This window comes from Tupaia chinensis, unplaced genomic scaffold (assembly GCF_000334495.1).
Source record: "Tupaia chinensis unplaced genomic scaffold, TupChi_1.0 Scaffold000252_1, whole genome shotgun sequence".
NCBI lineage: Eukaryota > Metazoa > Chordata > Mammalia > Scandentia > Tupaiidae > Tupaia > Tupaia belangeri.
This window is the reverse complement of record NW_006159732.1, coordinates 4,497,829-4,513,823: the sequence shown is the minus strand read 5'-3', so window position 1 is coordinate 4,513,823 and position 15,995 is coordinate 4,497,829. Positions and strand designations below refer to the sequence as shown.

General features: G+C 36.6%; 1 protein-coding gene across 2 annotated transcripts in view; it reads left to right on the top strand.

Annotated features, from left to right (window-relative positions):
• PTCHD4 (patched domain containing 4) overlaps nucleotides 1–15,995 on the top strand; it is a 247,722-nt gene that overhangs the window by 43,368 nt on the left and 188,359 nt on the right. The window lies entirely within an intron of this gene.

Below are 15,995 nucleotides of genomic sequence, written 5' to 3'. Positions count from 1 at the left end.
CCCTATAACAAAAACCTCTCAAAAAAAAAAAAAAAAAAAGAAAAGAAACATTAAAGAACACAAAGGTCTCAAGTAGGAAAAAATCACAAAAATTATAACCATCCTCATTGGTTAATTCAATCCCATATAATTAATTCTTGGTCTGCTTGATCTTGGGCTAGAAATTTTGTGTATCTGTCAGTTTTTCCATTAATTTTGGAGATTCCTACTCAGTTCAGTGGCTTGTTCTCAACGTGATTAGAGATATGTATTTCAGAGTATCTGCCCATCTTTTATATGAATGTCTTTGAAGAGGAAACAACTGACTTACTGTTGCGAAAGTTAAAAAAAAAAATCTATGGATGAAAAAAGATTTAAATGATTGAGGTTAGGGAGATGTGATAACAGTTTATTTGATTTTTTTTATTTCTGTGATACATAATATTTAAGATACCTGGAATTATGACTACTAACATTATATCTGGACATATCAAATTTCCAGGAATTTTATATAATTTATTTTCTTTCTCTTTTTCTTTTTTTTTGGAGTGGGTTTTCGCTACAGAGCAGGTGCACTAGCCAGAAAGACAGAAAGACAGAGAGACAGAAAGTCATTATTTGCATAAATTCAATAAAATATGTTTTCCTTGTAATAGCATGTAATTGCAAATGTTAGTTACTATCTAGGCTTTGACTAAAATGTATTTGAAAATAATGCTTAGACTCATATATTACCAGACAGTTTTAAAAGATCAAGGCTAACTTTGTGAAGCTAATGCTTACAAAGACTATTAAAACCAGCCCGGTACTTGGCTTACAGGTCAGACATTATAGATGCCTATAGAAGGTCATTTCCAGGCAGGAACAGGAAACAGGATATCCTGGTGACCTCAAGAAAAAAGGAATTCACCTGAATCTATCAGTACTGAAGGCTAAATCTGATGGAAAGTTCTGGTTTGGCTTCCTAGCCTCAAGCTTTTTTTTTTTTCTTCTTTAAATTTTTTGAAAGAATTATTTATTCAATTTTTAATATCTTCTCCTCCATTCTCCTCTCAGGATCTTGGGCACGCACACACATGCGCCTGCTGTGAGTTTAAGCCACTGGGTCTGGCACTCGAATTGCGGTCAGCTACATGAGAGTCCAGCAACATAGCCATTACGCCAACTGCTGGTCCCAAGAATTTTATATAATTTCTGAAACAGTTATGTTTACAACATATACAAATATAAAAAATAGATGGGTTAATATCCCTTGTTATTTGACAATGCTTCTCTTGTACTTTGATATATCAAATAGAACATATTTTTTAAAAAAATATATCTTTTCCTAAGTAAGAGAACAAATCCTTTGAAATTTCCTGGGGTCATCTGAAAAATTTTGAAGTTAGTTCAAAGTCAGAAAGATTTTATTTTTGAGATGTTTGTTCAAAAAATGCCAGAAAACTTAAAATTTTCATTAAACAGAATCTCAGATTACTATGTAATAATACTTTAGGTTTCTTAAATAACCATGATAAGGTTTAACATAAAGTCCCAAAAATTATTTTCTGTAAAGAATTATTTTAAATTTAATTTATTTATTCATTGGGAACCAGCAGTTAGCGTAATGGCTATGTCGCTGGACTCCCACGTAGTCGACCGTGGTTCGCGTCCCGGACCCGGTGGCTTAAAACTCACGCCGGGCACGTGTGCGTACGTGCCCAAGATCCCGAGAGGAGAATGGAGGAGAAGGGATTGCGGCGTGACCATCCCCCCTGGGGGGTGATTTCTCGCTTTCTGTCTCTATGTCTCTGTCTGTCTGGCGAGCGCACGCGCCCTATAGCGAAAAAACCTCTCCTCCCCCCCAAAAAAAAAAAAAAGGTAAAAATTTAATTTATTTATTCATGTATTTGTTTTAACTTTTGACCACACACACACACACACAGAAAGAGAGAGAGAGAGAGAGATTGAGAGAGAAAGAGAAGAAAAAGCTAGCCACCAGGTCCAGGACTTGAACCATGGTTGGCCATGTGGGAATGTTCAGCACCTTAACATCACACCACCTGCTGGTCCCCTCAGAAAATTATTTTTATAATACAAGGATCTTTGTTTCCTAGAAAGATTATTTAACATGTAAAGAAAAGTTTTTTACAGTTTCTTATTAAAGAAAGAAAAAATAATCGAAGAAAACTCTGTTCTTTTAACAGAAGATCAAATTTTGGTTTTGTACTAGAATACTTTTGAAATTGTCTTTCTATTTTAAACTCATAAGTAAGTTTATTCGAATTTTAGCCATATTGGCCACACATAAAATTCTTTTTCCAAGGTTCCTTTTCCACAAACTCTCCACAGCTTTCTTATTTCCATTTAGATTTATCTTATATTTATCCCTTTCTCATTCTGAAACAACTAGTCATCCTACTTTAGGACAAAACTACTTTTTTAACTTAAAAAATATTTTTAATAGCACATAAATTTCTTATAAAAAAAAAAATCCTACTTTCCCTGCCTACTTCACAGTTGTTTTTCTTCACCCTTATTATTTTTAGTAGTTTTTAAATTGATTTTATATATTCAATCATTATACATCACTACAGATTATAAAGTGAATTTACTCAACATCAATGTATTTCACATCAGTCCAGTTGAAGATGCCATGCATGTCGTCATCAGATAACCCTCCATTTCTGTGTCCCATCAATGTCTTGCCCCTCTATTTTCTACTTGATTCATTTCCTCTTACTCTCCCCCTTCTCCCACCCTCTTCCCATACTGTCTCTAGTATCCATAACCATTTTCTATCTAGTACTTTTAGTTACACATATTGAGAAAAAATTGGGAAGTAAACAATTATGAATTGTCTATCATAGGGTGGGATTCTGTATCAGATCAACAAATTTTGAACACAAAATTTGAATGACAAATTTTGAACAACAAATTTTGATCTCACATTTCTTTTAGACATATACTTCCCCATATTACTTCTCATGTGGATTAACAGACCAACATAACTTCTGCCATATGAAAACAAGGATGCCAAAAGCAGATAAATTAAATTTATATCCAGTAATACTATTTTAATAGTTTATCTTACTAAGAAATTATCTGACTTTTTAATGACTATCTATTATTTAATTTAGCATAACTCTAAGGGTACAAGTTACCAAAAAGATTTTTAAAACTTTTTTTTTTTTTTTCCTTTTTTTAGGTTTTGACCATAGGGCTCATGTGCTCACTGGAGAAAGACAGAGTAAAAGAGGGAACGTGAGAAATCACCTGCCAAGAGAGATGGCCATGCTGCAATCACTTCTCCATTCTCCTCTCAGTATTTGGGGAACACAAAATCTGATAATGATTCTCAAGCTGTGGGACCTAGGACTCAAACCATATTTAGCCATGTGAGAGTCCATTGCTTTTATCACCGCCCCATCTGCTGGCCTCTGGAAACTGTTTTTAAGCAGACATAGCATTAAACAAAGCTAGTCATTATGCCAAGTTATTTCTTTGTTATCTATTTTTAACCTTATTTGGCTAGTAAACTCAAGTAGAATAAATATGTACATTTGTATTATATTTAATGCTGACAACTCCGAAGACCTTGCTGTTTTTATTAAACTAACAACTCTAAACTAGTCCTATTTATCAAAGATGTGCCCAAGTTACATGAACTGGAAAAACATTTAGGTTAGTTTCTATATTTGTGAGATTTTTAATAATATTGAATTTATATGAACACACAATTATCTCTAAGTTATTTTGGAAAAAAAAAAAACTCCTATAAGGTATTTCTTTTTCTTTTTTTTTTCTTTTCTTCTCCTTTCTTTCTTTTTTTTTTTTTTTGAGAGATTTTTTGCTATAGGATGCATGCGCTTGCCAGACAGAGAGAGACAGCGAGAAATCACCCCCCAGGGGGGATGGCCACGCCACAATCCCTTCTTCTCCATTCTTCTCTCGGGATCTTGGGCATGCACACACATGCGCCTGGTGTGAGTTTAAGCCGCAGGGTCCGGGACTTGAACCATGGTCAACTACAGGGGAGTCCAGCGACATAGCCATTATGGTAACTGCTGTTCCCCCTATAAGGTATTTTATAAATAATTTCATAATACCATCTGCATTTAGAAATCATCATATATACCTATGCCAAATATATGTACATATACATATATAAACATACATAAACATAGAGACATGTGAACTAAGAAGTTAAAGTTTCATTCTGAAATTTAGTCTTAAGTCTCCAAAACAAAATAATACAAAAATACAAAAACTCAGTGGATTATATAAAATAGTTAACTGTCATACTTTCTCTACTTTACATTTCCATCTAAATTTATTTCTGACAAAAAAAAATAGGGCAAGTTGAGGCTAAATACTCAAAAAGGGCTAAAAAAATTTTTACCAAGATTTATGGAGAAGACTTAATACTTTATTTTGCCATCATTTTATGGATTTTTGTAGGCTGCCTTTTAGGCTGATACATCTAACAACTTTCTGGATGTCTCCAATTCCTTTATTTGTTAAAGACAGATTTTTATTTACAAACACATGTGTTCACCAGAGAGACAGAGAAACAGAAAGTGAGATATCATCCCTTGTGGGGATGGCCTTTCTGCAATCTCTTCTCCTCCATTCTCCTAGCAAGATTTTGGGCACACATGCACACACACCCGGCCTGAGTTTTATGCCACTGGGTCTGGGACTCAAACTACAGTTGACTATGTGGTAGTCAAGAAACATAACCATTATACCCTCTTCTGATCTCCCAATTCCCTTTTGAGAGGATAAAATGTTCAACCTATTTCCAATTAACCTGTTTTTCAATTTCAGCCTCAGGTGGTGGTTTTCTAGAGACTCCCAAGTCCCCCAGGGGCTCCCAGTAGAGGGTAAAGGACCTAATGTACCCACAGTGGTGAAGCTGAGGTTCTGAAATGGGAAGAGAAAGGTCTTGCAAAAGTGGAAAGAGGGATAGAGGAAGTAGGAGTTTGTAGAGAGACATCTCAAAAGTGATATGAAGGAGAAGGAGGGTGGAGGTGATGGGGAAGGGAGAGGACTTATGAGAATAAGTTTGTAAAGATCTTAGCTTTCCTGAAAAGGCCATTGAATACCCAAATTATCCTTAGCTAAATCATGCCAAAAAGGAGGTGAATAGAGTTTGTGAAACATACACTCATCAGGAGTTAGAGAAGAGAAGATTCAGTTGACTGAGAAGTCCTCATGAGGGAATCAGGATAAATAAAGAGAGCAAAGATCTCTCTGAGAGCCAATTAGAAAACCTTCCAGCCCAGGCAGTCATGGAATAATCCCCCTTCAGAAAAGGCCAGGAAATTTTCCCAGTTCAAAATGTACTTTTCAAATAAAAACCAAAGACTTTAACCCAGCAGAGTATACTCAGAATCTTAAGATTCAAAATATGTCTTTACCAACTTCAACAAATGTTTGTCCAGAGCAATGATTCAGGAGTCTGATTCATCAATGTATCCCTGATTTAATCTGTCAGAATCAATACAGAAGCTTCATACTTTTCTTCTTAGGGTCCTGGATAAGTGGTCTTATTCCAACCCTGACAAGATAATTGTTAAAGAAAAAGTTATTCATGACTGAAATGTTTGAGGGAAAATTCTATTCAAGGGCCCACTGCAATGAGACTTCACTGTGTGGAAGAGGATTTGGGAATTTATAACCAAGGATCAGGGTAAGGGGTTAGTGAATGGGAAATTACTAAGAGGAAATATCAGCGATAAGGGGGATTCTGTATAAACTGACTTCACAAGATGTTTGCTGAAGACAGACCAGGGTAATTAAATATTACCTGGAGATGGTAGAAGATAAGGTAACCAATTAGATATTGAGGCTGGGGAGTATGATGTGAGAGGAGCGTGTCTTGCTAAGCTGTATAAATAGGGTTTTTGCTAAATCGATTTTAGAGGAAAGTGCATAGAGAAACTAGGAGAAGTTTCAAGAGCCTGATTAAAGTTTGATCAAGCAAAGAATCTTTGTTAATCTCTAGCCCCTGTCATAAGCAAACTACCCATAATTTCACTAAGTTGTAAATGTTTTCACCTTGTTTTTATTTTTTTTTTTCAGGTATCTAAAACTCAATATATAAAGCTTCATTTCAGTTCCTTTAATCCTACATAAATTTGAGCTTTGCTTTACTAAGGGCTGCTGTTGTCCACCAGGTTCCTCAGCTACAACTACAACTAGGGAGTCATTGTCTACTTCTCCCTTCCCCATTGCTCACATTAGGATACCATATTCTACCTATTGTACTTCTTAAGCATGTCTCTATTAAATCATTTCCTTCTCTCTATTGTTACTTGCTCAATTTAGAGTTTCTCAGTCTGGATGTCTATTGGAATCAAGTCATCTGTCTTCCTATAGGGTTATCATAAAATCCCAGCATGCACACATATACACACCTCTCACACTGTTTTCTGTATTTTTGCCAGAGGAACTTCTAACATAGCTGTCTCATTAGCTAGTTTTAATTGTTTTTACTGGTGACTATTCCAAATGCCTTATGTTCTTGCCTTCTGACATATCCATTGGGTTCATTCTTACTTTCCTTTCTGGAGGAGCAATAACCCTCAGCTCAAAGTGCTGTTGGAGAGAATGCTAGGGCCTCATTGCCCTTTCAGACCAGGAGGAGTTATTTATTTTTTCAAACTGGGTAACCCAGTCCCGAATGCCATTCTATCCCTTCAGAGCCTCACTCATGGTTTCCTTCTAAATAGCTCCATTGAGATCCTGGCAGCTAGCAGCTCCAATTCTCAGGGAGTGTTGTTTGTGTGTGTGTTATTATTGATGTTTTTAAGAATGCATTGACATAGCAATATGCATTTGAAAAGCCTTCCCCTCAATCTGTGCTTATGTAACCAATTGTAGTGACTTCAAATTGTCCTGGTCTTTCAGTCAAAGCAGACACCCACTTTGTTTCTATAAATCACCTTCATGTAAATGAAGGAAGTTAGATTGTTTTCTTTATATAACCTCTCTAAATAAAAGAGCCTCTCACCTTATTCATAAGACATGACATAGTCACCTTGAATTCTCCAACTACTTCCAAAATAATCGGGAATTAATCTGTGTTTTGGTAGAGTAACAATGTTTTTAAGAACACTGGACCAGCCTTTTATATTTTTGTGCATAGAATGGACCTGTGTTAGTAGCAGGCACTCTCGAAAGCTAGTTCTTCATCAGTTGTGTTAAGTTGGAAGCAACATCTATGTGTACCCTTTTTGTATTTGCATTTCTCACTGTAGTTTTTTGTCTCTTCATTTTAGCATAATCAATTGAATTAAGGTACCAGCTATTAATGGGGAAAAGAAAATACATAAAATTTATATTTACACTGCACTAAACTCAGTGTTCTTGGCATTCTTGAGCAGATATCACTGATGCCTATGACATGTTACAGAATTTCAGAGAGAATGTTTAATATCTATAGCAAGTAAGACATATTGTATTGATACAAATATATTAAGATCAAAGTTTGCAGCAAACATAAAATGAAATCATGTGAGTCTAGAATCATCTCATCTAGCTTTTGTATACTGCCATTTTATGCTTGAAATTCAGATAGGTGATAAAATAGAGACGCTATGAAAGGCTCCTTCATGCCTCCACCAGAAGCACACAGTTATAGAAGGACCCTTCGGGGGGACCTCTGTATTGTGGAAGGAGGAGATTTGGTTCTTATTTTCATCTTACAATTTTGCCTGCAGAAGATGCTACAAAGCTGCAGGCTCTCTTTCCACTATGGAATTTGGCACATCCAGAAGCCCCATCTGTTTAGTGCCTGAAATAAAAGCAGATGGCAGTGCTGACATGTAGGCCTGACTCTAAGTCCCAAGGGATCCTGGATGCCTACGGTGATGCACGGGAAATTCTGAGAGCTCAGTTGTCCCAGCAAATTTGCACTGACAATGAATTGCTTCTCAGATTACAGAAAACCCATGTTCAGGTGGTCATTTGGAGTATAGTGGAAGGAGGTTGGAACCAACTCTTTTAAGTTTTTCCTAAAAATATCAGATGTGGTCTATATTTCAAACCTGTGTTGACCTAGAAGCAAGCTCAAGGTCATCTAGGGTGGTCCTTCAGGACTGGAACAGACACAGTGGGGATTTCTTTGTTCCTACTTTTAGCTAAATATACCTTGGGAACGTTCCACATTTGTGGTGTAAACCGAGGGATCATGGAATGATGTCACAAACCATCATCTGTTCTTATTTACAATTAGTGGATCATTCAACCATCGTTTTTTAATTAGGTAATAACTGTAGATAGAGTCCTTACAAAGTAACACGCATGGTGCCATGCTTCTTCATATATCATCAAATTTAATTCTCATTAATAAAACTCTTGAGCTGAACAGTCCCATTTAATTACTGAAAAAATAAGACTCAGAAAATCTAAGTTAACTTTCTAAAAGCCAAAATGTTAATAAATGGTGAATCAGCATTGAAACCCAAATTCTGAGAGCTTTCAAATCAAACCCTATTGTCAGTCATATTGCCCATAAGTCAAAGTGATTTTGTCATCACTACCATGGTAAGAGGTCACATGACTTCTAGTGGGTGCTCTGAGGCTTTCATTTAAGAAATGGTGGGGAGGTCTCAGTCCATTCCTTAAAACTTTGTAGGACAGGTTTGGGAGAATTCTCACGCTAATGTTTTGTCCCTTACAAAGCATGGTGGGTTCAGCCACAGTGGCAGAAGCACCAGAGCACTCCTGCATGAGGCTGGACCACATTGGAGACCCAGGTTCAGTTCACACACCAACCTGGACACACTGTATATGGCAGCACCCACTCGTGCTCCTAGCTAACTGGGAGGCTGGAGCAGTAGGGTCATGGTATGGTGTGGCCCTATCTCTGCCCCTCCACCCACCCACTCACACATTCTTCTATAAAAAGAAAGGAGAAAAAAAGAAAGTAAAAAAAGGGAGAAAGAAAGAAAAAACAGAGAGAGAAAGGAAAGGAAAGAGGAAGAAAGAAAAGGGAAAGAAAGAAGAGAGAAGAAAAGAAAGAAAACAAAAGAAAGGTGGTGATTTGCTTAAGGAAAAAAATATTGTCAAATTGTGAGGATCTGGGCTGCTGAAACTAGACACTTATTTTAGAAAATTCAGAAGTAAATTGAAACCAGCCTGGAAGAAGAATGCAAATTTGATTGAAAGCCTCTGTCTCTAAACCCCTTGAAATAGAGCTGGGTAGTATCAGAGCTGATACAGCTAACAGGTTGGAAGAAGCAGCGATCATGTTTATGTAGTAGAGACAATTAAACCCCCAAAGCTGGCATGTTAGTTGTCCTACTTAAAATTGGCCTAAATTTAAATAGCAAATGATTGCTTTTATTCCACTGAGAACTTCTGTCTTAATATTTTTCCCCTTTGCATAAAATTCTAAATGAATCAATTGTTGAAATCTTTTTAGATGAAGGTAGCCCATAGTCTAGAGATTAATGGATCCAGATCTCGCATGGCCAATCATGGTTCAAATCCCAGCCCAAGCAGCTCAAAAACACACCAGGCATATGTATATGTATGCCCCAACTGCCAATGAGATGGAGAAATGGAAGAGAAGAGATTGTGGTGTGACCATACACCATGAGGGACGTGATTTCTCCTTCTCTTTCACTCTCTCTCTCTCTATATATATCTTTTTATTTTTGGCAAGTACATGCACTCCGTGGCAATTACAAAAAATTAACTTTTGAGGGTATACAGTCACATATACATCTACCCATTCTAACTTGCTACTACCTGACTTACTAAGGTTACATTTTTTTAAAAAAAGAGAAATTATCAAACAAAATATTTTTAGTTTGTGAATACTTTTAATAGAAAAACTTCACAATAGCTTAAAAAACCAAAAACATAAGCAGATAAGTATACCATAAAGTGATCTCATTTAAGTAATAAAACGATGTGAACTGTTCTTTCTTTACTAATGCTAGTCGATAGATGTTAAGCAAAGTGTAATGTGTTTCTGACTTATTTCCTTACAAACTACTTAGCTAGGTCGAGTCCCTTTTATGTCAGAGAAAGATCTGTTAAGTGGAATGCAAGCTAGCTTTAATGATAATCTCAAACCAAGACAATAAGTAGAAAGGCAAGTACACTGCCATCAGACAGTTAAGGGAAAAAAATAATTAAAAAAACACCAGAAGGCAATCTTTATTTGCCCTGAAGAAATGTAATCAATTTTTTTTTAATTATTAAGGAATTTTGGTTAATCTTCTGCAATAAGTTAAATTATCATGCAAAAAAAAAAAATGTACTTTGGGGTCCAGATAGCAACACAGCAGTAAAATACCGTGCTCTGCCAGACTGATCTACATAGGACACTTTGGGATTTGAGTCAGAAGAGCTCCCTGTGCTAGGCATGTGTGTGCCCACCAACGAAGGCTGGCTGGGGTAGACTGTGGTATTAAGACCCTGTTGGGTATGCTCTCTGTCTCTCACACTTAGGGGAGGGTTTAATAAATAAAGAGAAAGGAAGAAGAGAAGAAGGAAAGAAATGGTTTAAAACACAGATGCACTTTGCTCTTGCATTAATTTTTTTTATTTTGTTGTCTTAACAGTTTTCTGACATTAAAAAAAAATTGTACTTTCCAAAGGATACTAGGTGTTTTTTGGCATGATATTCAAGAGTACTGAATTTAATACAAAGGCTAGCCCATGTGCTTGTTTAAAATATATCTCATCAGCCCAGAAATGCTAACACATTTGCAAAGGTGAGCCATGGCACCTTCATTTCTTATACTGAGAAAAGTAATATTTAACTCCCACATGAATCTGCAAGATAGGAGAGTACTTACTTTCTTGGTTTTATCAAAAGACTTTCAATTATTTTAGTATCTTTGAGGCTGAATAGCTTAGTTGTCGTAAAGAACAATTGTATGGTTCTCATTAGAATGTATATCACACACTATATTTTCAAAGCATGACTGTCCTTTCAGGGATTAAAAAGAAAAGGTAATTTAGTGAAGATAAAATGGATTTAAGTAAATGTTGTATTCTTTATCTAGCATTTTACTGACATAGTTCAATAATTATCCCTCACTGTGGCTTTGAGGTAATTGTCTTTAAAACAAAAGGACAGAGATGGGAGGAAGAGAAGTGGGAAAACTCAGAGAAAAGGTCAGTGAGAGATTGTGAGAGGGAGGAGGGGGAGAGTGAGTAGGAAGAGTTTGGATAGGACAATGAGATATTAAGATCTCAATCATCTTTGGCAGAAACACAAAGGTGCCATTTTAGTTTTATTTTAGGATTAAGATACAGCTGACCGGACTCACAACTGCAAAGAAAGGCTACATAATTGATTTCATATTCTTTCATAGTATGTTCATTTCTCTACATTTCCTTGGAACACGCACACCATTATTTGTTTCCTTCAGCTCAAAAAAAAAAAAAAAAAAAGAAAAGAAAAGAAAAGAAAAAAAAGGTACCATCTTGTCTTCTTTAATACATTTAGAAATCTAGTTGGAACAACACAAATGACATACAGATTACAACAATAAAAGGCAAGATGTATATTATCAAAAGTTCCTTGGGATGTAAATTTGACATACTCTTAAAAAAAAGAAAATTAGAAAAATGAAATTCAAGGCTAGCCTGTGGTATGGTGGTTCAGGTGGCTGGATCCCACATGACTGACTGCACAGTTCAAGTTCCAGACTCAGTGGCTTGAGAAACACACCAGGTGCATATGCACACATGTTCACAAAAGAGAGAGAATTGGAGAAGGGCTCACCATGGAAGTTGCTTTCTCTCCCCTCTCTCTCTCTCTCTCTCTTTAATGAACACATATACCCTCTGCCAACTTTTTTTAATTAAATTAATAAATCATCACACTATTTCTAAACTACATAGATCAGTGGCATATTTCCTGGAAGATTTATTCAACAGTGTAATCTGAACTTCTATTATGATGACTATCTGGGTAATTCAAGAAAAAAATAAGCCAGCTTTTGCTTAGCATGATGATTCAGGCATGGCAGATACTCAGAAAAATTGATTGGTTAAAGAACTTGACTTTTGTTCTCAAATTAAAGGGGAGTGGGTAAGGCATGGGAAAAAATACACAAAATCAAAAATTGAGCCTCATGAGGGCCAGTTCAAAATTCAACTTCAATGTTAAGAATATTATATTGACCCAGTCAGGTCTCTGTGATCTTTTCTTGGAAAAGAAAACACTATTTAGTCAAGTGCAAGGTCAGGTCATCTCAGGAAGTGTGTGTTAGCACTTTATTCTACCCTCAGCATCCAGCATATGTACCTTTAAGTAGAATACCATCATTCACTGTCTCAATAGATAAAAGCCACAGTCATTCATGAAGAAGGATGAACCATCATAATTCAAATTGATTCAGGAGCTACAAGGTATATTGCTTATAACTTGAGCCTGGGAATAAAGAGGGTCCTGATTCCTCTTCCATTACCTAAGTAAAATTTGATTGGAAGTTGTACCTAATTTCTCTCTCTCTCATTTCAATCTGCCATTTTTTTCAGTTCCCCTACGACTTTTATTGTTTATCTTGACAAGTCAATACTCTTTTTAAAAAAATGAAATGGCCTAGGACCAGCAGATGGTGTAATAGCTATGTGGCTGGACTTCCATGTAGTCGACTGTGGTTCAAGTCCGAGACCCAGTGACTTAAACTCATGCCAGGCATGTGTGCATGTGTGTCCAAGATCCTGAGAGGAGAATGGAGGAGAAGGGATTATGGCATGGCCATCCCCCCAGGGGGTGATTTCTTGCTTTCTGTCTCTCTGTCTCTGTCTCTCTCTTTCTTTCTGGTGAGTGCATGCGCCCTATAGCAAAAACCTCTCAAAAAAAAAAAAAAAAAAAAAAAAAAAAAAAATGGTGGTTCGGCCTAAGAAAACAAACGTGAACTGTAATTCTCTACTAAATGTGTACCAGTGTATTTTCTTTAAATATCTACATATGCATGTTTATTTTTATATAGTTGAGATCATGGCGTATGTATATAATTTTGCAGCCCTAGCACTTATTTTGATTCTTCAGCAAAGTCTTCTGTAATGCTCTCCATGCCTCTGTTCTGCTTCATTCTCTTCATATCTTATTCATGTTTTTTGTTTACATGAAAAGTATAAACCCTTCCAAGGAAGAGATTTTTCTCTTCCCTTTATTTGTCCTTACCTTGTTTTCTACACAAAGACTAACAATCTGCTGAAGGGTGCACTCAGTACAGATATCATTTGTTTTAATGATTAGATTTTGGGATATCATCAGAATGAGTAGAATATTTTTAGCAACTCCCACATCTCTAGGAAGTAAATGTTTTTCAAAGAATCCTTCAGCCCTCCAGAAGAAGTGGTTCTTTGGAAAAAAACCCAGGTGTGGAAAACATTTATTTCCAGAATAGTTTACATTTCATAAGATCAGAAAAATCTCTTTTCAGTGCTCATACAATGAGTTAAGTAAGTCTTGGCATAGACAAAGCTGTGAGAAGGAGAGAATATTATGTCATGCCCCTCTCTAGTGACATTTTCTATCCAAATCCACTCTTGAACTTCATTTTTCACACTGCAGTCAAAGGGTGCTTCTGAAGAAACAAATCGTCATAATGAAGACCAGTGCCCATCTCTGCATCATTGCTCCCCCCTCTCCACATTGTGTCTTCTCATTCTCAAAGTCCCAGGGGCACAATATGCTTGCTCTCCATCAAGCCCTTGTGCATGCTGTTTCCTCTGTCTGGAAGACCATTTCTCCCTATGTTCACCAATCTAATCCCCCATGTTTACTTGGATAATTTTTACTCACACTTCAGATGTCAGCCAAACTAGATGCCAGCCTCTTCAGAAAGCTCTCTTAGTACCCCATAGACTAGATGATTCATTTTCAGTGCTCCATTAGCATCTTGTGTTACTGGTACCATAGTATTTCTTAAAACATAAATACAAAAAGAAAGCCTACTTCTCTTGTCCCCAACTCTACCCCAGTGCCATAAGCTTTCTGAAGATGAGAACTATAGCTGTTTACCACTCTATTCTCAATAGCTGACACTGACCATGTGTTCACTGAACATTTCCTGAGTAAATGAATGAATAATTCTGTCTCTCTTGCCTATTTACACTTGTATATCACATCCTTGAATACTGTCATGTATTTTCCACATGAGCTCCCCACCTAAGATTTTCATCTCTAGCTTTCCCATTTCTGAAGAAGGTTTCAAGTTCCACTGTGAAGTTTGCCTCTGGAAGTTATCAATTCCATCTACTTTTCCATTCCTCCTGTCCCACTGCTGCTATGGCCTATGGTGGTAAACGGGAGTACTTTTGGAAGAGTTTGTTTGTCCCTCCCCAAAGCTATACATGACAGGTGTTTGAATCCTTCTACTGAATGGGGCTCCATAGGGAAGGACCTATGCATTCCACGAATCTTCCCTCTTGAATGAAGACCAGCTTCTTTTTGTATGTCAGCGTAAGAGCTAAGTGTTGTTTGATAAGGATGCAATACTCACTCTTGATTAGTCATTGTGGTGCCTTTGTGAGAAACTCACTTAAGAATAATAATGCTTGGGACCAGCAGTTAGCGTAATGGCTAGGTTGCTGGACTCCCACGTAGTCGACCGTGGTTCGCGTCCCGGACCGGCTTAAAACTCAGGGTGGACGCATGTGCGTGCGTGCCCAAGATCCCGAGAGGAGAACGGAGGAGAAGGGATTGTGGCTTGGCCATCCCCCCTGGGGGCTGATTTCTTGCTTTCTATCTCTCTGTCTCTCTCTATCTGTCTGGCGAGTGCACACACCCTATAGCAAAAATGTCTCCAAAAAAAAAAAAAAAGGAATAATAATGCTCTTCATAGAAATTTTTGGGGTAGAATCACTAATACAAGTAACGGAGAAACAGATTTTGTATTGCTCATGCTTAATGCAGATGTTGCTCTACTTCTATGCATTGTTTATAAATTTGCATAAAGATTCTTCATAAAGGAGAAATTAAATGTATTTATGCAATTATGTGATAAGCAAACCAATACAGTAGAGAGGATGCTAGCAGAGATCTGAAGATAAAATGAATTTAACTACCTAAGAAATAAATTAATCTGGTCTACTGAGAGGTGATTTACATCTAAATAAAATGGGGCAAATTCCTTATCTTTTCCATTTTAGGGAAATTCTCTCTGGAGAATTTACTCAGAGGGGGGGAAAAAGCAGTTTGGTTCAGATGCAGAAGATGATAAAATCTTATTTCTATAAAAATGAACGTGGCTCATCTTGTGTTTTCTTTTCCTTCTTATTTCTATTTTCCTTATGGCAGATTTCTCTAGAATAGTTTATAGTGTTTGATGCCCTTACCACCAATGGATCATTAAATACAGAGCAAATAAAATGTTTAGAGCTAATATAAGCCAAACGTTTTATTCTGCAGATGAGGGAGTGGGCAAACGTGCCCTCTGTCACTCTGCTATATAGTAGAACTTGAACTTACAGTCAAGTGTGTTGGTCCTGTGTGCTGGTTTTTCCATAATGCTACAGACTTTTTCTGAAAATTGTGGAAAAATCTTAGATGTCTAAGTAAATAAACAGTGTCATTCAAATATTTTATTTCTGCCTATATTAATAAGAATCCTACTCAACCCTTTCTGAATGTTATTCTAAATAATTTATATGTATGAACACATTTGATCCTCACAATACCTATATGATTCTTATTTCAATCAATAATAAAACTAACGCAGAAGGAACTTAGACATTTGCTTTCATTAGTGTCGAGGTGGGGACTTTATGCAAGACATTGGGACTTTTGAGGCTGTCTAGATAACCACTATGTTATACTTCCTCTCATTAAAGCATATTCAAAAATTATCCACATATATATCCAATTATGCTAATAACATACATGGTGGAGACAGAAATGGAAATCAAGTCACTGGTTGTGTTACTTAGTACAATATGTCTTTCTCATCCATCCTCCCTTGCCCTGGATGTCTTCATCTTGACTTGAGGCTACTGCAGAAAAGCAGTTTTTCAGAGTGACTAGGATAATGCAAATAAAGTTTGGAAGTTTT